The sequence below is a fragment of the Equus asinus genome, chromosome 21 (genome assembly GCF_041296235.1).
Source record: "Equus asinus isolate D_3611 breed Donkey chromosome 21, EquAss-T2T_v2, whole genome shotgun sequence".
Lineage (NCBI taxonomy): Eukaryota > Metazoa > Chordata > Mammalia > Perissodactyla > Equidae > Equus > Equus asinus.
Genome location: NC_091810.1, coordinates 92409199 through 92433048, shown reverse-complemented (window position 1 = coordinate 92433048; position 23850 = coordinate 92409199).

The following is a 23850-nucleotide window of genomic DNA, read 5'->3' as shown; positions in this document are numbered from 1 at the left end:
TTGATAACAGAAAAAACGGTAGTAGAAGTTTAGTCAATCCACAATTATGTATTGAAGAAATGAATGAAAGAAATCATTATACAGAACAAAAAACAAGGTGAGAGGTGTGTCATGGAAACTGACAGAAGAGATTGCTTCAAGGAAGACAAAGAAAATCTAGGTAATACTTTGAGTGTATTAAAAGTAAAAGGGAGTTTGGAAAGCTAAGAAAAGCATGGATGAAAACTTAAATTCGATATTAAATTAAAAAGCATTTTGTACTGGTTAATATTTATAGTTTGAAAATTTTGAAATTTTGGATGTCACAAAATCATTTATACATCAGTTTAGCAAATAGAACAAGTATTTATTAAGCATACAATATGTGTTAGATACCATGATAAGCACTTGGAATATAAAATGAAATTAGATGTCTGCTTCCCACAGTAGCTTTACCGAAAACAATAAGCTGGGAAACATGGGGATCAATAGAGTAGGAAGGACTCAAGAGGGATGGGTAGAGTTGAGGGGTTAAGTCCAAAGCATTCCAAGTGCTGGGTGCTGGGTCAGGAATAGCTTAGGGGAAATTAACCAATTGACTATAAAAGACAGCTGACCATGTTCCTTTCACAGTAAGAAATTAATGTGTGCCTATACATACAGTAAGAGTGGGGCTGGGCATGGCATCTAGGAGACAGATGTGGACAGTGAGTGTCTGGGCTAAGGGAGATGGAAGAAGGTGCATAAAAGGACAATGTTATCAAGAAAGAATCTCAGTGTGATAGGGGCCAGTCTGGTGGTGCAGCAGTTAAGTTCACCCTTTCCTCTTGGGAGACCCCGGGTTTGCAAGTTCGGATCCCGGGTGTGGACATATGCACCGCTTGTCCAGCCATGCTGTGGCAGGTGTCCCACAGATAAAGTAGAGGAAGATGGGCACGGATGTTAAGCTCAGGGCCAGTCTTCCTCAGCAAAAAGAGGAGGATTGGCAGCAGATATTAGCTCAGGGATAACCTTCCTCAAAAAAACAAAAAAAAAAGAATGACTCTCAGTGTGATGGTGCAGTTCCTAGACAAATCTCAAATATTGTCCAAGGAAGCCCAAAAGTATCTCCCAGATGGTTTGTCTAGCATGTATACTATTATTTTTATTCTTTGATTTATGAGATTAATAATTTGCTACATAAACTCTATTATTAATTTTTGCAAGACTCACTAAAAGCAGCCATGAAATCTGGAGAAATCATCTTCCAGCAGCCCATGAGGCAGCTATCGTTTCTAAAAAGATCTTAGCTTTCATCAAAAGAAGTTGGAGTTTGAGTTGGGGAGACCAGTGCTTTAAGTCAGGCTAAATCAAGAGCTTGTAATCCAATCATATTTAATTTCAGGATTCCGAATCATAGCGCAAAACATTTTTTCCACAAAACTTCTCTGAACCTCACATGCCTCAAACGTATAGTGGAGATAACAGGCATATCACAAGGTCTTTTGGAAAATGAAATAAGATGATATACGGTAAACTGTTGTACAATGTTTATTTTTTTTTTAAATGAGTTTTGGCTTGATTTCCTAACTATACGCTAAAAAAATCCCTGGGTTTGTCTTAGTTTCAATAATTCATATTTAAATTTCCTTGTAGTGATAGAAAATTCCTGGCGGTGAAATTCTCAAGCGGTTAAAGTCACTTGACCTTTAGCCTCTGGCTTTAAAAATCTCTCAAGAGATACGTTAAATGGCCCAGAAATATATTGCCTGTCGTGTCTTATTGCTTAATTAATGGCCAACTAAGATGGCCAGTATGGACTGCCCCGCAGTAATGGTGAACTGATCTTCTACTCCAGGAAATGAATTGAATCCATGACAGCAGCATTGTCGCAGAACGTTTACTGTATTTACGTTTCCGCAACCCTTCGAAGAGACAGATCATCCAAGAGCTGGCTAACCTAGCACATACACATCAGCTGGGCAGATACAAACGTTCTGTTGCTCACGATGCCAGACAGGCAATCGGACTTCACCGGCTCTGCAAACAGCTTCATGAATCAAATAAAAAGCCACCAAGTAAGCATTTTTAGTTTAGCCATATTTGTGATAGAACTGGAATTCTTTTAATGATAATAAAAAAGTTGTGACTTGAAACTGTTCCATTCGAAGATAAATGGAACTCTGGAGAATAGGAAGCAAATGTATTGTGAAAGTCCACAGATTTGAAATGGGTGGTAGAAAGTGTATCCCAAAAGAAAGGAAAAACTGATCACATTTCCAATTCCTTTCCTTTCAAGATAGAGAGTAATATGAATCGACTTGCTAATAAAATGCCACCAAATGATTCAGATCTCTTATAATGAATACAAAGTGTTTATGATGAAATGTGAATGTTGATCCTCTCAGTGCTTAAAATAGCTGGCTAAGAGGTTTAAGAGAGTCTTTTCTTATGAATTAAACCGCCCTTTCTCCTCCTTTATTCTTCCTATGTGCATTATTCTTTGGCTTCCCCCCCCCCCCCCGCCAACCCCCACTCCGATTCATTGTTTCATTCAGAGAGATGAAAATGCAGGATCATAAGGGACTGAGAATGAAAATAAGTAAAAGATAAACCATTTACACAGCTGCAAACAACAGAAAGAAGATAGTGGCCTTGTTGTGGAGGGTTATATGATCCGTCAGCTGGCGCTGCTCAGTCTTCCTACCCTGCCCTTCAATAAGTGAACATGAGTTTTCTGGTCTTGGGAGAGTGTCCAAAGCTGACTTTAAGGATGGTGATGTGGCTTCATCCTATTTCAAGTGTAAGAAGCGGCAAGGGGAGAGCATGGAGGCAGGGAGGCCAGTCAGGAAGCTTCCATAGATGTCAGAGCGTTAGGTCAGGGCCTGGGTGAGTGCTGGCTGGTCCAGTGAACAGGAACAAGTGGTGCTGGGAGGTCCTATGTGGGAAGGATTAGCAGAGTAGTTGACGGATTGCATCTACCTCCTCAGCAGGGGCAGTATGGTCTTCCTCCTGTCTACCACCGTGCCCATGGCCTAGTCTTCACTCCACCTTTCCCTTCAGTGTGTTAGAGTACTGTGTCTCTATTACTACAGCTGAAGAAACAACTGGAGAGAGGGTTGGCCTTTTACATTTTTATAGGAGTTCAAAGAATAAAAGTCATTAAATTATACGATGCTTTCCCTTCCACGTATAGTAACAAAGAACAGATCAAGTTTGGGCACATTTTCAGGAATAAAAAAGCTAGAGTCTGTAATCTACTCATCTCTGAAGAACTCAGATCACTACTGTTTATGAGAGTCATCACAGTAGTCTCCAAATAACATTTTCAGTATGTGCACCAAGCTAAGAAATTTTTAGATTTAAAAACCTACTTTAAGGCACTTTGAGAGCGAAAAAGCATCCAGATGGATCCCACAACCTGCAAGCTGCATCCCCTCACCTGGGCGCTGGGCAAGGAAGAGAGGGGAAAAAAGGAGAGAGAAATAATTGGCAAGCAAAGATGCGAAGAAAAAAGATCAGTGAAAAGGAGAAAGGTAGAGAGAGGACAGGTGAGCAAGCCAGGAGAATGCAGCGTTCCTCAGACACCAGAGAACCGAGGCAAAGCTGTCAGGACTTAGAAGTGGGGCCTTGGTGCTGCTTATAAATCAAAATGCTATACTTTTAACAGAGGATGATGTGTTTTCAATCACAGAACTAATTCTTAACTTTATCTTTGCAAAATGGCGTTTTCCCCATTTCCTCCTGCTGATACCCCACTGTGAAAGCATAGAGTCTACACAGAGGGAATGGGCGCAGCCTGGGACCTGGAGTGTTACAGCCTTGCAGCGGTTCCTCAGAGGCAACTGCAGAACACATTTATTTAGGACACCCCACTTCCCTAGGGTGAGTATTTGTTTTATAGACTTGGCTTCTCAACCTGACCCTTATCCAGGTTGGCAAGAATAACATCATCCAATTTGTAATTCAATGTTTCATCAACAACATTCATGTTTTCTAGACATGCAGAAGACAGAAACCCTTGAAACTACAAGGTGGCTGGATTAATAGGGCTGACATGAAGCCCACCGCTACACGGCAAAGGACCAATGAAAACACTCACTGTGTGTGCTGTGTTCATCGCGTTTTTAGGTGAATTTGCCTTCCTGCCTAACACGTGGATTTTGTATCATCCTTAAGTTGCTATAACATGGAGACGTGAAATTTGAAGGATTCAAAATAAATGTATCTAAATGGAACTTTTGGATGGAGAATCTCTGGTTTGTTCAGATCTGTTAAAGTAATAGGGAAAGGCACAAAAGGATCAAGGAAGGAAAGGCCCCATCTTTGTTGGATGAGTGATAAAACAGCAGTGCTGGGGGAATCGGCCTGACCTCCACCCACTGGATGCTTCCGGGCCTCGGCGATTCACGCTTCGCTCTGATTAGGTCAAGATTGCTCTTTTCGCTGCAAGGAAAAGTCAAAGAACAAAAAGAGGAAAAAATCTTGACTTAACTATAAAAGGTTTATTTTTTTAATCACAGTTGGGCTCACCCAAGCCAGTTTCTAATCTTATTTTTTTAGGCTTTTTTTTTTTTTTTTAAACTGTCTTTTAAAGGAAATTCTTTGGATCATTTTCTTTACAACCTCTAGTCTAGATCTCAACTCACATTTCTTGGATGTATTTTTTTTAAAAAAGCCTCTTCCTCAGTTGAAATGATAGCTTTTTGATTTCTTTTAGGGTCTCCTTTAAGCTCCGCTGGGAGAGGATGGCAGGGAGAAAGACACAGGCACCCTCAGCCGCCTGGAACAGCAAGCAGAATGCATCAGCTGGCAGAATCCTGTCAACCTTCCAGGAACCTTGCAGCATTTCCACCCTAGCCCTCCATGGACGCCCGTGGAAGGCAGAGCCCCATGGAACCACGATATTAAGTTGCAGACTCGCTGCCTGTTCATAGAGACCAGAACTTTTCTGTGACATTACTGTCAAACAGCTCCCTGTGTGACTAATATTTTTAACAGCATGCTATTTAAAATTTGACAAGGATATAATAATTCATTCTTCAGATAGTCAACATACTACAAGAGTAAGTCATGTCTTCAAAGTATCTTTCAAAGGGGCTATTAAAAGTAGGTTAAATTTTTTCCCCCCTACAGCATGTAATTTCATTTTGGCTCCACCACTTCAACCATGTAAAATTAAATTTTGACTCAAGAGTGACCTGCTGAAAATTAGATGGAAAAATAAGGGGAAAGATTTAAATTTCTGATTCAAAGGAAACTAACATGTCTGTCTGCAATTTAGCATAGAGTTTGCTCAGCCCTCTGAGAATCTTATGTTTCTAGCAGTCGGTATTTTCCTCTCAGGATTCTGATTGTGTTTTTAATGGAAATGTTGTAGAACTTAACGCAATGTAATATCTTGTTGTGATGTATAGACGTAAGGCAACACAGGAAAGAATTATCCATACATGTTTTCTGCCATAAGCCTCCTTGCTACCCCCGACCTTCTTATGACCTATGATCCAGCCACCCAGAGCACGAGAATTTCTCTAAAATAAACTATGCTTATTAAAACTCCTACAAAATTGTGACCCACTAGTCTCTCTCCTTTGAAATCCTTTTTTTCCACAACAATCAAAATTTATTCTAAATTATTATAAAGAATGTAATGTTTTTTGAAGACTCAAATTGCAGAAGGGTATAAGGCAATAGAAATTAATGTGATTATCCTAACAAGAGTAGAATGTGTGTGCTTAGAGACGGCTTAGAGACATTCACTGCCGAGCTATGTACAGTATATTCCACTGAGGCCAATGGGAATCACAAAAATACTGTGGGATATTTCCCAAACAGATTTTTGATATCTTTTATCTTGAGTTGTTTTAATTACTAAATTTACTTTTCTTTAAAATTTTGTGTATGTGTATATAGATACATAGATAGATCAGTCAGGATAGGCTAGGTTATGCTGTAGTAATGAACAACTCTAAAGTAGTAATGATTTAACACAGCAAAAATTATTATTCTTTTTTTTGAGGAAGTGTATCCCTGAGCTAACATCTGCCACCAATCCTCTGCTAACTTCCATGCCCATCTTCCTCTATTTTGCATGTGGGACGCCTGCCACAGTACGGCCTGATAAGCAGTGCGTAGGTCTGTACCTGGGATCCGAACCGACAAACCCCAGGCCGCCGAAGCAGAAAGTACGAACTTAGCCCTTGCGCCACTGGGCTGGCCCCAACAAAAATTAAATTTTTGATCAGGCAGGTCCACTGCAGTCTCCTTGGTCACTTTGCACAGCACCTGCACTCCATATGTGTACTTGGTGTTACAGCGGGCTTTGATCTCATGGTACGCATGCTTGCATGATCATCTCTGCAGAAGAGCAAGAAGAGAGTTCATGTAATCGAATGCTTCGCCCAGTCCCTCTACTCATATGTCATTGGCCAAAACATGTCACATGGCTAAAACCCACCATCAAGGGGGCAGAGAGGTACAAGTTTCCCACATGCCTCATGGAAGACAAGAACCAGAGATTTGCGATCAGCAGTAGTGTCTACCACAAATACAAACAGAATTTCACAATCAAGTGCCTTGCTCTTCTTTTATCTCCAAATTATTCATTTTCACTCTGTGGCATATAATTATTGCCAAGAAGATAGGGTATTAAAAAGCTAACACTACCGGTGTCCATCCACAGACACTGATTTATTTTCCCATTACTTAAACAAAGAAGAACACCATCCTTCGAGGGCTCAAGTGTTTTTGGCATCTAAATATATCTATTTAAGAACTTTTCACAAAGCATTGAGCATATTAGAAAAAGAACATGTTACAAAGTCACTCACGATAAGAATAATCTAAGTGGAATATGAGATAAAATGCTTTAAAAACAGGTTAATGTTTTTTGTCTATTCTTTCATAGTAGGAATGCGTAGCCTATACCTGCCAATTTTAACTGCTTGGCAATTCGTCCAAGGATTTACTCACGCCACGCATTTAATGACAAATGTATCGGCATCATCTGAGATGGGAATTGAGATGCTCAAAACCGCAGTCAGTGTCTCCCATTGCTTTCTACTCCATCAAAGATGATGCCAGCTGACTTCAAAGGGAGCTCAGTTCTTGCATCAACTCTGCAGGGGTGTCGAGTAAAATGAGGAATGAGAAAAAAAGGAACACCATTATGTTTTGAACTTCAAGTCCTAAATCATTATTTCCTGGCTGTGCATGCGGTTACGTAGACGGAAAGTAAAATGACAACTGGTCATGTCATTGCGATGATGATATAGGAGGATCAGGAAGCTTAAGAAGAGGGATTTTTTTTTAAGTCACATTAAAAAAAATCTCTCTCCCCTGGTGTTCAGATATTCGTAGGACATTTTTCAGTGATGGAGCGACACTCTGGTACCCCCATAATGCCTAGGTGCCTGCTGGGGATTGACCTGCTTCAGAACTCTCTTCTCAGGAGCAATAATGTGCTACCCCTGAAGATAATTAAACGTGAGGTATCCAAATAGTCCTTACATCTGCTGTCGGGCCTCTATTTCTAAATGGGTATTTGTATGGTTATTTGTCAGTAATGGAGAATTCACTTGCTATTAATCTTAGAAAACTGAAAGTATTCAATTTTAGTTTTAAAAAACACATTTATTTTGCCTTTCCAATGTGTGTACAAAATACTGTTTCCCACTTGGCGCTGTATTCACAGTGTGGACTTAATGGCTTGAAAGAAATGCATATGATCCATCCATTTAAACAAAATCTTTTAAAGTGCCTAAGTATTTAGTTACAGTCAATTTCTAAAATAAAATCCATATCAAAATGTGTGTATTTATTTGTGTGCATATTTAGTGACAAAAGGCAAAATAATTTATAGTACTAATTCTGGGTACATATTTAAACAATATGGAATTCCTATTTACTTGAAAAGCAAGAATGCCCCGGACTTAGTTAAGTATCTCAGTATGGTAATATGTGATTTATAATGTTCCTCTTAGTGTTTTTTACAGCATTACTTTTGAAAAATAAATGAGGAATTCTCAGCCAAGGCTGTACTTAAATTGTGGTGTTATGATCCAGCACGAGGCACAGAAAGGCACAAAAGGCGAAAGGAAGCTGGAACTCATTGTATTTCTCATGGTGTCATTAGAAGAGAAGCAGTCTCTTTTTTTTATTGTGGCAGGAACACTTAACATGAGATCTTAACAAATTTTAAAGTGTGCAATACAATACAGAAAAATACAAAAATTTCAGTGTGCAATATAGGTACGATGTTGTACAGCAGGTCTCTAGAAGTTATTGATCTTGCTTAACTGAAACTTATGCCCGTTGATCAGTAACTCCCCATTTCCCCCTCCCCCTAGCTCTTGGCAACTACTATTCCACTCCTAGATTCTATAAATTTGACTATTTAAGGTAGCTTGTGTAAGTGGAGTCATGCAATAGCTGTCTTTCTGTGACTTGGTTATTTCGCTTAGCATAATGTCTTTAAGGTTCATCCATGTTACACTTCAACTTCTGTATAGACTACATCGTGTTGACCACCAAAAGTCTAGTTGCCATCTGAGAACATTACTTACCACAAGAATTTGGTCACTCTTTTTGACCTAAACTTTTACATTAGGTGACCTTTAAAAATTCATTATATAGTAGCCTTTTGTTCATTCTACAATTGTGAAAACACACAATACACCCCCATAAAGTCGGGTGATCATTTTGATGAAGCAGGATAAGAAATCTTCATAGTACTTCTTAAACTCACGTATTGTTAATTATTACAACACTGTTACGTCTCCATTTTCCTGGAGCCGCTCCTGCCACCATTGGGGTATTGAGTGTTTTCTTCACTGATATTGCTAAAAGCTCCCTTTCACCATAGTCACTGATTTGTATACATTTACTTAGGCACTTTTCTTATTTACATTTACTGCTATGAACATGATAGCCTTTAGATCAGTGGTTTCCAAAGGAGGGTAAGCGCAGCTTAACATCTGCGCAAGTCAATTTGTTTAGGTCAAAATACATATAAATAGAAGTGCTACTGCATCATTTTTAGTTTTGGTTATGCTTTAAAAGTATAGGATACGTTACATATAAAAGTACATGTATTTTAGTTTTTTAAAAATAGGTACGTTGGGAATATACACTTAAACATTTATAGTGAAAAAGATGCACCAATAAAAACGTTTCAGATCACAAGTCCAGATTTCATTAAGCAAAGCTTAATGATATTTTTACTATATTTTTAATGACCAAATACCAGATATAGTTTCAGATTAATACATAATGTACTTAGATAGGCAATGGAAGAATTATTGGCATCAAATATTAACACTTTTGTCAGGAATTCAGCATGGCCTCACTTAAGAAATATTCTAACAGATGGGACCCACACTTTTCAGATACACTAGATTTTGTTTGCTGCAGTATTTTATTTCCTAATGTAAAGTGCCTGATCTATGAAATTAGATGAAAATTTTGATAGAGGAAATTGGTTTCACATACAAAGATGTTGACTAATAATTTAGAAAAATACTCCTAAATATGACTAATAACTTTCTGAGTGGACACCTTCTGCTCTTGGCATGCATCTACGAAAGATGGTGAGTGCGGAGTAACTGTGTCAAAGAGAAGGGGGTCCTCTAATCCAGGAACGCTGGGTCTTGGTTTGTGCCATTTAACATTTTATCTTTGTACCTGCAAGATTTCATATAGTATTACTCCAACTTCAGAAACCAATTTTGATAGAAATAGAAGCTAAGAAATACTTTTAAGTTAACGCGCTATCCAGCTAGGTCTGTGAGTAAAAGGTGATTTCTTTTGCACCTTCAAAGAGACTAGAAGATACAGTTACAGAAATGCTTTGCTGTTATAGGAGTGGCGTTATTTGTTTCTCCTTAAAAAAAAATCAACTACCTTAATAAAATTCACAAATCTCTTTATTCTAATACTTAAAACGATAACATTTAAAAAATTCCTGTATCATCATAGCAGCCTCCTCATTCCAAAAATACCACAGTAGCTTTACCCTGTACCTTCCTCTCCCACCTTTCCCTCTCTCTCCCTCTCCGGCCCCTGCCCCTCCTTCCTGTCCTCCCCTTCTTTCTTCTCTTCTCGTTACTGGCTTTCTCAATCAGAACACAGGATATAGGATATGAAAACCTTGTATTTCCCAATGTTTTCTTTTTGAAACTATAGTTTCTTTTCTCTGAGGATTTCTTTTAAATGATTGCTATGTTTGCCTTTTTGTTTAGAGCAACAGTCTTATGTTTCAAAGCACTGACATTTTCGTTATTCTATCACACATATTCTCCTGCCCAAAATGAAGAAAAATATTTTAAAAAGATATTTTCTACAATGAGTAGGATAGTTTGATCAATCATCAAAGTAAGGGATTATTGGTACGTAAGTTGGTGAAGACCGGCATTGTGTCAAGCTATGGAGATAAGGCTAAAAGATAAAAAATGAAGCCAAGAATAAAAGGCGTTAAATGCTATGCCCCACGCAGAGCATAGCTCTTGAAAGGAACTCCAAAAAGACCCAAAAAACTCACATTCTGATAAAGAAATTGGAATGGCATCAGTAGAAATGTAGGATTTTATCTGGACCTAGAAGGATGGATAGCTGTCAGGGGCATTAGGGGAGGGTGAGTGTTGAAAGGGGGCACTGATTTCAGATGGATGGTATGGCCTGGACATGTTTACATTTTAGGTCTCAAGCTAAACTGCAAAAAACCTTGCTGCCCCTTTTCACCTCCACCTTCCAAGACTCTTCCAAGGAGACAGAAGTGATCCACATGTGATGTGGGCACTAGGTCAACAGGTATTTATTGGGCACCTACTATTTCCTGGCACTATTCTGTGTGTTAGGGGTATATCAGTGACAAAAATACACAAAAACCCTTTCTCCCCTTTGTCTCACATCAATTTGAGACCAGAACAGCTCAACATAAAAGCCTGTCCTTTAAATGCCAGAAAATATTCTAAAACACCACAGCTCTGTTTCGCTATTACTTGAGATGTCCAGTATCATGGACTACCATAATATCCATTTGAGATCCTGAAGCTTAACTTAGCTTTCTACACCCTGTGTAGTTTGGCATTTAGACTGGGAATTGGCCTGCCTCTTTGCAGTAATGCTACCACTAAGCTTCCAGCCTGCCTCACCTGTTACAATTTAATAAGAAAAATAAATGGCAGCAGATGTTATACACAGTTACATTAGGAGAACTGCATACATTTAGTTCTCTTCCAGCCATTTTTCACCCAGCTGAAGATAAGAGAAGTTACTTATAAAGGGTTCTGAATCAATGGGAAAGTATTTGCTGAAGCAATGAACCCAAAAGAGATAACCTGACTACTCCTGGGGGAAAAATTCTCTACAAGTTCCCACAATCCGATATGCCATTCTGTAAGAACAGTGTAAGTTATAAAAGGATATATTCTGGTTGGTATGAAGATGAGTGGAACGTCTTTATATATTATTTCATTTTCATGCATTTATTTAATAAACATTCTTTGAGCATATAAAAGGAATTGTTGTGAGCAGTAATGTTCAGAGTCCTTGCAGTCAGTGCAACTTAATGTCCAGTTGGAAAGAGAACTTATAAACCCATTGAGAGATATATAGTAAGATAAAACCAATCAAGCAAGATTAAAAGACCAAGTCTGAAGAAGTTGCCGGTCTTGGGTATACATCTCTGTAAGCTTGGGAAAGTTAATTAACCTCTCTGATTAAGGAAACAATTGTTGCACTCATAGGTTTCGAAGAACCAGCTGTGAGTTTTGGATTGCGAGACTTGTTTGCTCTGAATTGTGTAGTTGTCCTGAGCAGATATGAGCAGGCTCTTTGCACATCCCTGTACCTTAAGGTGGCTATTCCAAAATGAAAAAATATTTTTCTTTGTCTCTCCCTCTTTCCTCTCCTTCACTGGCTTCCACAGAGTGTTACTTGGCACCTGCTGTGTGCAGGGCAAATGCAGGGAGTACCACTATTCCTCCAGCATGGTGTTCCCTGTGCCAGCACCCAAGCCCCCAGCTACTGCTGACTGTCAGGGCACCCGATGATGGGCATGAGATCTCCAGCCTTCTTGCCTAATAACTACTGATGTAACAGTCAATTCAAACAGCAGACTGAGATCCTGTTACTCTATCTCCAACCCACCACATTCAAGAAAACCCATAACGGTGGAGTTCTCGTACAGGGCAGATTGAACAGGTTATGTATTCAAGAAGCCAAGGTTAGCACTATGACAGGATGCTGTCCTGTGACCCCTCCGCCCTTCTTTTCCTCCCCTACCCCAGGTTGTTTGTATCAACTATACAACTATAGAAACTATGGAAACAATCCACGGAGGAAATTCTTATGTTGTTATTCTTGTGCTCATAGTCAACTCAGTTCCCTTCAAACGTTACTTTGATACAGAGCGAGTAAGACAAGAAAACCTTTTGTGATTCAACGTTTCAATGTCTCAGCTCTTTCGGACTTCAGTTTTCATCTATAACTGGCTGGACTATAGGTGCCAAAAGAGCACTGGCCCATATCAAGTCATTCCCAAACTTATCTTCCTGCTTTGTGATACTGAGATAATATGACAAACACTTTTGTTTGCTCTCCCCTCCCCAATATGCACATTGTCCCCGCATGAATACCCAACTCAGATATATTTCCCAGCCTTCCCTGTGACAAAATATGGGCAAAAGATTCATTTCTCACCAGTGAAATGTGAAGAGAAGTGAGATGGGCATCTTCTGCTTAAAAGGTACCAGCTCCAAACATGCTATTCCTTTTTCCTTCGCATTTGGTTGAAAATAAATGGAAATGGATGGGATAATCTTGGAAATCATATGTAGGAGATGGATTTCTAGAGCTTCAAATTTGAGCCAGATGACTATGTTTCTTGGCTGCACATGAAAATCATTTGGGAACTCCCAAAATTACCTAGGGGCTGAGCCTCAAGCACGGGAGTCTAATTATTTTGGTTTGGGACCCAGGAACTACTATTATTATTGTGTTGTTGTTGTTATGGATTCCCTGGTGTTTCTAAAGTGAGAACGCTGAAGGAGCCAAGTGCAGTAAACAGTTACTACCTGATTTACTTCCCTGCCTATCCTTTCCCTTGAGATGGATGCCTGCGCTGCCCTCAATCACAGGATTCATCAAATTTATGCCTACAAAGAAGAAAGGATTTCTCCCTGTGGAGGCTAACTGAGATGAGGAGGTTCTATGGGGGGGAACCAGAGTCATCCATTTAAAGCAAACAAAACAAAGAAACTTACTTGCTCTTCAGTTACTGAATTTACCTCTCAGAGGCCTCTCTGCTTTCACTCCTGCCCAAGCAGCCACAGGGATCCCTGAAAATGATAAATCAGATCATGTCAGGAAAAGCCCTGCAATGGCTCTCCATTTTAATCAGAACAAAAGCCAAAGTTTTTACAGTGTCTTACAAGGCCCCATAAGCTCTGAGCTCAGTGCCTACTTCTCTTCTCCGTCTTCTCCTTGTCTACTGGCCTCTTTGTTGTTCCTGGAACAAGCCACATACTCTCCGCCTCAGGGCCATTGCACAGACTCTGTGTCTGTCTAGGATACTCTTCCCCAAATAGCCAGGTGGCAAATTGCCTCACTTCTTTCAATTATTTTCTCAAATGTCATCTTTGCAATGAGGTCTACTCTGGCTTTCCTACTTAAAATTGCAATTTTCCCATCCCTTGGCACTCCCAAATTTCTTTTTGCTGCTCTATTTTTTTTCACTTGGAAGTTATTACATTATCAAAAACCATATAATTTACTTATTTATGATTTTTACTCTTATTGTCATCTTACCTCTACTAGAACACAAGGTCTGTGAGGGTAGAGATTTTTGTTGTCTGATTTGTTCATTCCTATATCCCAAACCTCTAGAACAACATAGAGTAAGTACTCAAATATTGAATGAATGAATAAATTAAAATTTCTAACTCATTCTAGGAAAGGCTAATTGAGTATCTGCTATGGAGAGACCAAAGAAATATAAATGGTTTCTGTCCCCAAGGATTTCAAAGAATGGTACACAAAATTGATTTTGGTTGTAAAGAAAATGGTGCTGATGTTGTATGATTTGCAGGCCTCCAGGTGGAACTCTCACTCCAAAATACCTTTCTAGACACACACACACACACACACACACTCATACACTCAAACACACACATTGTCTTATTGCTTTATGTCAGCATTGGATTCCAAAGACTTAGACCCTTATAAGCTGATGCTTAAGGGAAACTATAATTTGTAGGAGAGAGTAAAGCTGTAGCAGGTGGAATCAATGAATGGTAAGTCTGGGAATGAAAGAGGCAGTCTCAGGAGAGGGACGAGCAAGGTCTATAGAAAACTTTCTTGTTTCACGACGTTGCCTAGAAACGACTGACTACATGATTCTATTTCAGTCAGCTGAGGAAGGTTAGAAATCTGCTGTGGCACAGGGCCCAGCACATAGTAGGAACTCAATAAATACCTGTTTAATGAGTGGATGGCTGAAGAGTAAGCAACATGGTTTATGATGGTCTTCTCATCATTCGCCTTTCCCTATAGAATAACGTTCCTTGTTTAGATTAATAACCTCACATTTTTGCTCTTCCTCTTCTCACAAAAAGGCTGTGAGGTAAAAGGATAAAACAAATGTTTCAGCATAAAAACTATGTGTGATTTCCTTTGAAATCTGTGCAGTATCTTCCATCTGTACCTGCTGTGCATAATTTCAGAATTCACTGCTTTCATCAAGTAAAGAAAATCCATTTGCTCTTTCATCTGTGCATCATATCACACTAATTTTCATCAAAACCAGCCGAACCTTTATGGGCTACCAGTCTGCAGGTTTCCTGGAGGACCCTCCTGTCTGTCTCTAGCATAAGCAGAATTGGGCTCTGAAGCCTGAACCGCGGAAAATTTCAGTTGTTTTTGTAAGCTGTGGTAAGCACTGTGTTTATATCTGGAAAACTGACATTAATTATCGGTGATTATTCTCCTAAACAGAGAGTCTCATGAGCTTCACACGCTTGCGCCTTTTTCGGTCTTTAATGACCTTATTCCAAATCTGCCATCTTCTGAGTGCCTCAGGTTGAGCCAGTCTTAAAGACAAAGAAATGGAATCTTTTCAAAGTGTAATGTGGGCTTCTTGAGGCTCTACCAGCCAGGGGTTATGATAGGTCAGATTAATGAAAAGATAAATCCTACTTCTTTTTAGGGAGTTCTCACTCGCCCTTCAAAGTCTCCATTCATTTACGTGTGGAGTTCTCCAAGGGCTATCCTCTAGGTCTCAGTTGACATTATAATTTTTTCTTGCTTAAATTCAAATGCTGGTTCAAGATCTGTTGCCAAGGATGCTGAAGGTGACAAAGCTGCTCCAGAAGTTGGTGATGTTTGCTAAGGTCTACATCAAAGATGCCAATATTTATTGCTGAGAGTACTGCCTCTACAAAAGCTAATATAGCTATGGCTTGGGCACAGAGTCCTATCACTGAAAGAGCCTCAGACACTGGGTCTCAAGGCTATAAAAGCTGCTAGTAAGCCATTCACGTGCCAAGACCACATTATGTATTGCGTAACATTCCTTGTTCTGAAACAGTGACATGTTTCATGTCAAAGTGACATTAATCACTCTTTCCCCAATTTAGAACTTCAGTGCATTGAATGCTTTGAGTTTTGTGCTCTCAAAATCTTAAAAAGTTTTTGGAATTACAACCTCCATTTATTATTGTTCTGGTTCAAATGCCTTACTGGTGAATGGTGTGTATATTGGGGAAGAAGGAAACAAATGAGCGGACCGGTTGGGTAGTCAGTAAGGGAAGATGATGTAAATTAAATACTTTCATTTTTCACTGCCTTCACTGACAAATCCATTGTGACCTTGGTCTCTCTCTTCCCACAAGATGAATTCTTTCTAACGGGGCTTCATAGATCCCTGGAAAGTTTAACCTCCTTGCAGTCCTGCCCTCACGTCTCCTCAGTTACTTCTATATGCAGTAACTCATGATAAGAGATGAGGTGCCATCACACCACTTGCACTCCACTATGTAAAAAGCGTTTCAGATACTACGAGTTTTATCGATAGAGTCTCAATCAAATATGGGATTATTACTTGGCAGCTAGAGTTACAAAACAAATCCCAGGTATAATTTAATATTAGTTATACATTGGGTGTTATAACTTAAATCTCTTTTCACAAAAAGAGAACAATCCTATCGGTGTCATCATCTTCAAGTAAAAGAGTACAGAGTTTAGTGTACTCTTATTGGTAAAATGAAGGAAAAGTACAGAAATCAGAAGACTAAGAAACATTATAGGTTTGGAAGACAGACAATGGAGGACCAACCTTCAAATTATAGGTATTCTGGAGTGAAAAGAAATGGAAACACACAAAATAATGAGTAACATGATAGAAGAAAACTTTCCTGAGCTAAATACATACTTCATCCCATAGATTAAAAAGCATCAATACATTTAAAATGAATGATTTATAATCACATGTGATTTTAAATAAAACAACACATGCCTGAGCTTAATCACTGAAGATTCTGATTGATTGGGGCTAGGGTGGTACCTTGATAGCTGTATTTTAAAAATTCTTCACAGGTGATTCTGATAAACATCCATAGATTGAGAATGATTTCTGTAAGCATACTTTTATAGGAAAGAATAAATATATATCTAGATAGTTTCTAAAAAAATGAAAGAAGTAGAAGGAAGAGAAGGAGGAAAGGAAAGATGGAACAAAGAAGGAAGAGAGAAAGGGAGGGAGGGAAAGAGAGGGAGAAAGGAGGTTGACATTTCAAAGTCAGGAAGAGTGTAGGTAAGAGTAGTTTGAATGAGTCAAATTCTAACCTATTTTAATGTAAGGTTAATAGATATTGTTCAAAATTAATAAGTCAATAAGTAGTAACCAAGTCACATCATTTAGACAAAAAGAATTAATCACCAAAAAACAGTTACCATTGTGATAAGCTCCTTTCCCTACAGAGTAAGACTTTAGGTGTAAAGAAGAATAGGAAAACATAATAACTGTACATAATATTTTATTATTCCCACGCTATTATTTTCAAATACAAGGCTAAAAAATGAGTAATAGCATTTGGATTTGTAATAGTTACTAACATTTATTGAATATTTACCTTTTTCATATTACTACTATACTAAACATTTTAACTGCATTATCTAATTAAATATTCAAAAAATCCTATGAGGGGGCTGGCCCAGTGTCATAGTGGTTAGGTTCGCATACTCCGCTTTGGCAGCCCAGGGTATGCAGGTTCGGATTCCAGGTGTGGACCTAGCACAGCTTGTCAAGCCATGCTGTGACGGCATCCCACATAAAACAGAGGAAGATTGGCACAGACGTTAGCTCAGCAACAATCTTCCTCAAGCAAAAAGAGAACTGGTTAGCTCAGGGCCAATCTTCCTCAAAAAAAGAAAATCCCTATGAAGTAGGTAAAATTATACCTCTTTTCTGTTGGAAGAAAGTGAGGCTTAATGAAGTTAAGTAATTTGCCTAAGATCATACACTGACAAGGGATGGATATGTCTAACTTCCAAGCCCATAATCTCAACTACTTTGAAAACCTCCACTGAAGAAAATCAATACAATTATTACAAAAGAGACTCCAGATTCAGTACACATTTATAACTGATTCAATATATAATAATTTATATTTTACCGTTTAAACTGCCTATAGCTGTTACAAAATTTTCTCTATGAAACTTGAGCGTAGCATTTTTCTTTTCTAAACCAGTTAAATCTTTTCCAAGATCCCACCTGCATGGATGGAAGGAAATTCAGTAATAATCATCCTTTTAAGGGCCCTCCTTTCTTTGTAGAGTCATGGCAGAATTATAAGGTGGGGCTCGTTTTGGTGCCCTAAGCAACTGGTCAGGGGAAGCCGGGCTCACAGTCTGTGGTGGTGGCCACCATTGCTCTTTCTGTTATCCAGTTTTGAGGACTCTTGTCTGGGCTGATTCAGAGATAACCTGCAGTGGTTTACCTGAGTGACCACAGACTCCCTGGCATCAGGGCCATTGGTGCCACCTCCAGCAACCCTGGTCAAAGTGCCAGAACCTCCTGGCCAGTTTTCCGCACCTGGGCTGCTTCAAGTTCAGTGGTTCTTCAGCATCCTTTTTGAGATCTGGAGGGTCCATTTCTGCTTCTTCCAACCCTAGGATTCCCCTTCACCAGACAATCCAGCTCAAATATCTCCCTAAGGGAGATATTTTCTGATGCTGCTGATAACTTTGCATCAAGGTAACCCCAAATGTTGAAACGTTGGCTGTCTTCTTTAGATGAAAGGGTGAGAGGGGAATATCAACAGCAGTGAGAGCAAAATACACATCAGTGTCTCCATAAGCTATTCTGCCTCAGTAAGACTGAAAGGAATGGCAAGCTAAATTTTGTTATTGGCATTTCTAAGAAAAAAGAAGACTTGAGGGGATACTTGTAAAATTATGTAAATATATAGAGAGAGAGAGAAAGAGAGCATGGCATAATGAATCCCTATGGACCCATCACTCAGCTTGAACAATTATCAACTTACTGTTTCAACTGCATGCCCACACATCCCCCTACCTGGAACTAGTGAAAAGTACCCAGAAATCCTACTATTTCACCTATATTTGATTATGCATCTCTAAAACATAGTTCATTTTTATTTATAACACAAAATCTTATCGTATCTTTAAAAAAATAGCGATTTCTTGAAGTACTGATTTTGCTGAAATTGGATTTTTAAGGGCATTAAACTAAAACAATAAGCTATTAAGAATTTCTTCTAGAGTTAATATGAGCATCAATGTTTATGATGATTTCACATAATTATTAAGAACCTCTTTCATAACAATGTATTTATTATATTTGAATAGCCTTTTGAAAAAATAAACTTTCATTTCAATTTTCCACTTTTATAAATAACATGCTGACTACTAGACCTCATTTCCTTCAGGTTATGTTAATTTCTTAACATAAGTAACAGTGATGAACAATTTTAGGGGAGGTGTCATTTTTGTGTTTCTTCAGTCTCAAAGTTGTAACATCATTGTTGAGAGACAAATACCAAAAAACAGATTTTCTGTGGAAATAAAACATTCTGGTGACTTTGCCTTCTCGGTCTTTTGTGCAAAAGAGTTTCCTTCCTCACCTCTTCTCCTTGCTTGCCCCCCCAGTCCCTCATCTCCCCCCAGAAAACAAATTATTAATCTCTGACATTAACTATGAACAGATGTATAAACCTGATTCTTCAAAAGGAATGAAATATTACACCAAAGTTAACATATAATGAATTGAATTTTGGAGTAAATATCTGTCCAAACATCCCTCTAGGGCAGGGGCTGTCAAACTCCCACCCAGTGGCCAGGTCCAGTCCGGTGCCTGTTTGTGTTTTTGTACATCTCACCGTTTTTACATTTTGAAACGGTTGAAAAAAATTGAAAGAAGAAGAATATTTTGTGACATGTGAAAATTGTATGAAATTTAGATTTCAGCGTGCATAAATAAAGCTTTCTTGGAGCAGAGTCATACTCCATCACATATGTACTGTCTATGAGGGGCTTTGTGCTACAACAGAGTTACAGCTGCAACAGAAACTAGATGGCCCTCAGAAGCTACAATATTTGCTACCTGGATCTTTGCAGAAAAAAATTGCCGTGCCTTGCTCTAGGACAATGAAAACTTTCCAAGTATCAATTATTAGCTATCGTTAAATGGGAAATAAACACCATTCAGTTATAGAGCTCTTAATGACATCATCACCACTTCCGAGCAAAGAACTTACCAAAGGCTACAGTGCAAATAGACACACACATAGGCATGAATGTACACGCATTTGCACAAAACATTAAGAAGACAAATGCAGTAAGCAAATAGTTCATTTTTGTTTTTTTAATATTTAGATATGTGTTGGATATGCCTCAAGTTTGTTAGGGACATTATCTCCCACAGTTTTGTTCTTTTCAATAAAGAAACAATTGCTTCTGTAGGAAGAAAAGCATATCCTGCTACAGCTGTATCAACAGAATATTCTTTTCTTTTGGAATGCAGCTGACATTGCATGTCAAGTTTGACATACTTGGCCAATGATGCAAAATACGACCTCCATTGCCCATGAGCATGTTTGGAAGACTTCTCCTGAATGAGCCTTTTTTTGAGAGGAAGGGGGCTGGAGGGTATAATTATGGTTCTTTAACTTATAATTCTATAATTTATTTAGTTTAATTTATGATTCTATAAGGTATTTGATTAAACATGACTGTTCAATTTACTAAAGCATATTTTTCTTTTTTAATTGAAGTATAGTTGACATAAAAACATTTTTCTTATATAGAATTATGTAGACACTATAGATTTATAATTTAAATTAAGTACTATTCACTACTCACTGTCAGTGTGAAGGAAAATGCCTGAGAATTATTTTCTGTTGAACTAAGAATGTTTCTCTAGGCAACCACTTATTCGAATAGACAGTGTATTTGTTTTCAGGGGTCATAAATTCTCTTAGTGAACCATAAATAATAATAATCATCATAATCATATTCCTATGTTTCAAACGCATTCTTAAATAATTCCACCTAAACCCCTCAGATTCCAACTCTGGAAACATTTACTAGCAATAAAATAACTCTCAGTTGGTTAGTCTACTGTTCTTGATCCCTACCAGCAAATATCTTAATTGTCATTTCAAGCTGTTATAATAAGAATATACTAAGTTTTGGAAGCTTCTTTGTTTTACTCTAAAATATTACAGTTAGCCCATATTACATCGACAAGCAGACAAGCTACATTGTCTGACTTCTGGAAGAATTAAACAAAATTTACGTGCATATACAACTGGAGGCTGATATGCACCTGTCTAAATAAATAGCCATAGTTGATTTACATTCATTGTCAAGAGGGACTACGACCGAGGCATTTAGAAAGTCACATGCTCCATGAAAGTATTAACAAACTGAAGAGCAAATTTAACTCTATCCATAGTTCCTGGAAAGAACAAGGACGTAACTGAAGTATTACTGTAGGTATTAAAATATTTCCCTGGTAGATCTAAATCATAGGATGGTGGATGAAACACATTTTACATGGTCTTTCATTCTTTGACCTGTCGAAGGTGTCCTGTGTTGCTTATGCTTACTACGGAAGTCATGAGCCCATTGTCAAATATTAAATAAATCCTTTCCCTGTTGAAAAGATACAGTTTTACATGATAAATATACTTTAAAAAAAACAGATGAGTAAAGAGTAATACTCCTTCAAGTGACACTGAACTTACCACAAAATCCTCCTAATCAGAGGGACTCCAAACAATTCATTTCTCCTTAGACTTCCTCCTCCTCTCCACAGGAGACATCACCAAGATGCGCCAGGTCCTCCTTGCCGCCCATTTCTCCTTTGTTTGCCACAAATAGATCATCAAAAATAAGTTGTTCATTAGAAGGAACACCTTCAAGTTGTTGCCAACTTACATAGACATCTAAGACGTTACTTGTGATTTTTCTTTAAAAGAGAAAGTTAAAGGAAAAAATGCCCAGAATCTCTGAAGTTGTCTCAGAACACTCAGTTCTTTCCCATTTCTCTGAAAGAAATGCAAATGCAAGTTTCAATGACTCATCACCTCAATTTATTGCTCTGAAAGATCAATCCAAAGAATATGAGAAGCGTTTGCAACAACAACAAAAGTGCCAGTATTTCTCTGTTCTCTGACTTCAGGTATGGAAGAGAATCACATCGATGGGACATTGGAAGCAGTTATTCGGATGCATGTTGCAGATCTCCCATCTCCGAGTTGATGATGGATGTCAGTGAAGTTTGTGGCTGGATAACGGTAGTCCTACATCAAGGAGATTTATGGGGAGGATCCATTTAGTATTATTCATGAGCCACTTAACAAGCTTCAGCCAAGGATACAATATGGCCTTTGTTTATGGTCCCTGGAGGTCTTTAGAGGGCTTTTGAAAATTGAAGAGATTTTTGATAAATGGTAGAGGATCTTGAGGTGGGCCCGAGAGCTGTAAGCGTCTTTTGCTGTTAACTTGAAGAGTCCTACATTTCATCCTAACTTCCTTGTTTCCTCAATAAAAAATTATCAGATATTCTGCTGGTATTTTATTTTGCTATTGTTCTGCTACATTAAATGACCAAGAGGGACACATTTTGTAGAAAAATGTTCATTTCACTCTCTATTACAGGAAGTTGGAGCATCTTAACAGGCTATCCAGAGTATTTGAACAGAAATGAAGCAACATATGTTTGAAACTGTCTTTTATATTATATTCTTTATGTTTATGACCCACATTCTTCTCAATGAATCATTATTTATGGCAACTTATGTGTGTAATAGTTTTGACATAACCAAGAACTTCGGTTCCGCGGTTAACTGAAAGACTTGGGAATCACCCAATTGCATTGGTGCAGATTGGTTGAATTAAATTAGGAAAAAGAATCCACCAGTCTTATTAGTGTGAGAGAGAGTAGTGAGCTAGCTGACAAAACAGTTAACTAAGGGCAATAGTTGATGTATTTAGACAGAAATTTTTTAATATTTTGGAATGTCACTGGTTTTCTGAGCAATTTTCAACCAAAGAAATACCTTCAGAATGTGACCCTATTAACAAACAAGAAATAAAGATATTTTTATTTCAATGAAAGCACAGGATGTGACAATGATTTTATCTTACCCAACTCTTAAAAACGACTCCTGAAGCATGTTTATGCAATCCATTTTACGGCCACCTTTCATGAGGTATTGAATTGGGAGCTTGAGTCTACAGATCGTTGTATAAAGAATGGACATATTGTGGTAGATGGTAACCTCATCAGAACTGTGAGGTTTACAGGCTTTATTTTATGTCTGATGCTCCTTATGTAGACTGCTTTATGTCACATGAAATGCCTCACTCCCAAGCCCTTCTTTCCTTCAATTTCAATTACAGAGCTCCAGTCAAACCGCGGGAGGCAGGGCCTCAGACTTCCTGTCCACCACAGCATCTAACATGACTCCAGTCTGGAAGCAACCGACAGAATCATCTGGTTCAAGTCCGTTATTTATTAGATGCAGACATGGACAAGTTACTTGCAAAACATCACACTGTTTGTGAGGTGACAGAAACTTCTTTATAAGAATTTGTTCATTATCTCTTATCAACTCCCAGAAATGTTTGACAATGGTCTAAGTGTCCTCTGACATAGTCAGCAAAGCTGTAAATCAATGCAACTAGAGAAAATACATTTCAAGAAGATGTATCATCTCTTATCCACTTGGAATTTAAACCATAGCAATATTACAGTATAGAAATTTGAATATGGTATGGCTGTTGGAAAAAATGTGAAGCCATCATAAACAATCTACCAGCTAGATATTAAAAAATATACCACTTTTAATAATTCAGCACAAAAGAAAAACATGCTAAAATAATTTGAAGGTTAACACACAAGAGCTGGGACAGAAATAGAAGGGAAAAAGAAGGCTAACTCAAAAATTCGATTAATCCTCACTAATGTTCTGTTTTGCCTCCCCGAGACACTAATTCTTCAGGAGAATGCCAAAATGCTAGATGACATTAGCTTGGGTTTCTTGAGTGGAGAGCTCCTTTTTATAGTATGAGGCAGCAATGTTTATGTCATAAAGGCTAACAAGAAAACAAGGCCTAATGTTGGCAAAGTGGAAAGTCAATCTGAGTTCATGAGAGGGAGGTACTTGTTTACATCTCAAATAAACCAGGTAGCCGGTTAAATAATTGTTATGGTCTTCCTTAACTGACACCAATTGCCATTAATACATGAATTAGGAATATTGCTGGAGACCACATTTTAAAATGGAAAGGCAATCTCTAGGTACATATTCATTTCTTAGCTCCTGTGGCCATGGCCTCCTGCCTGAGCCTGTGCAGGGACAATGGGCA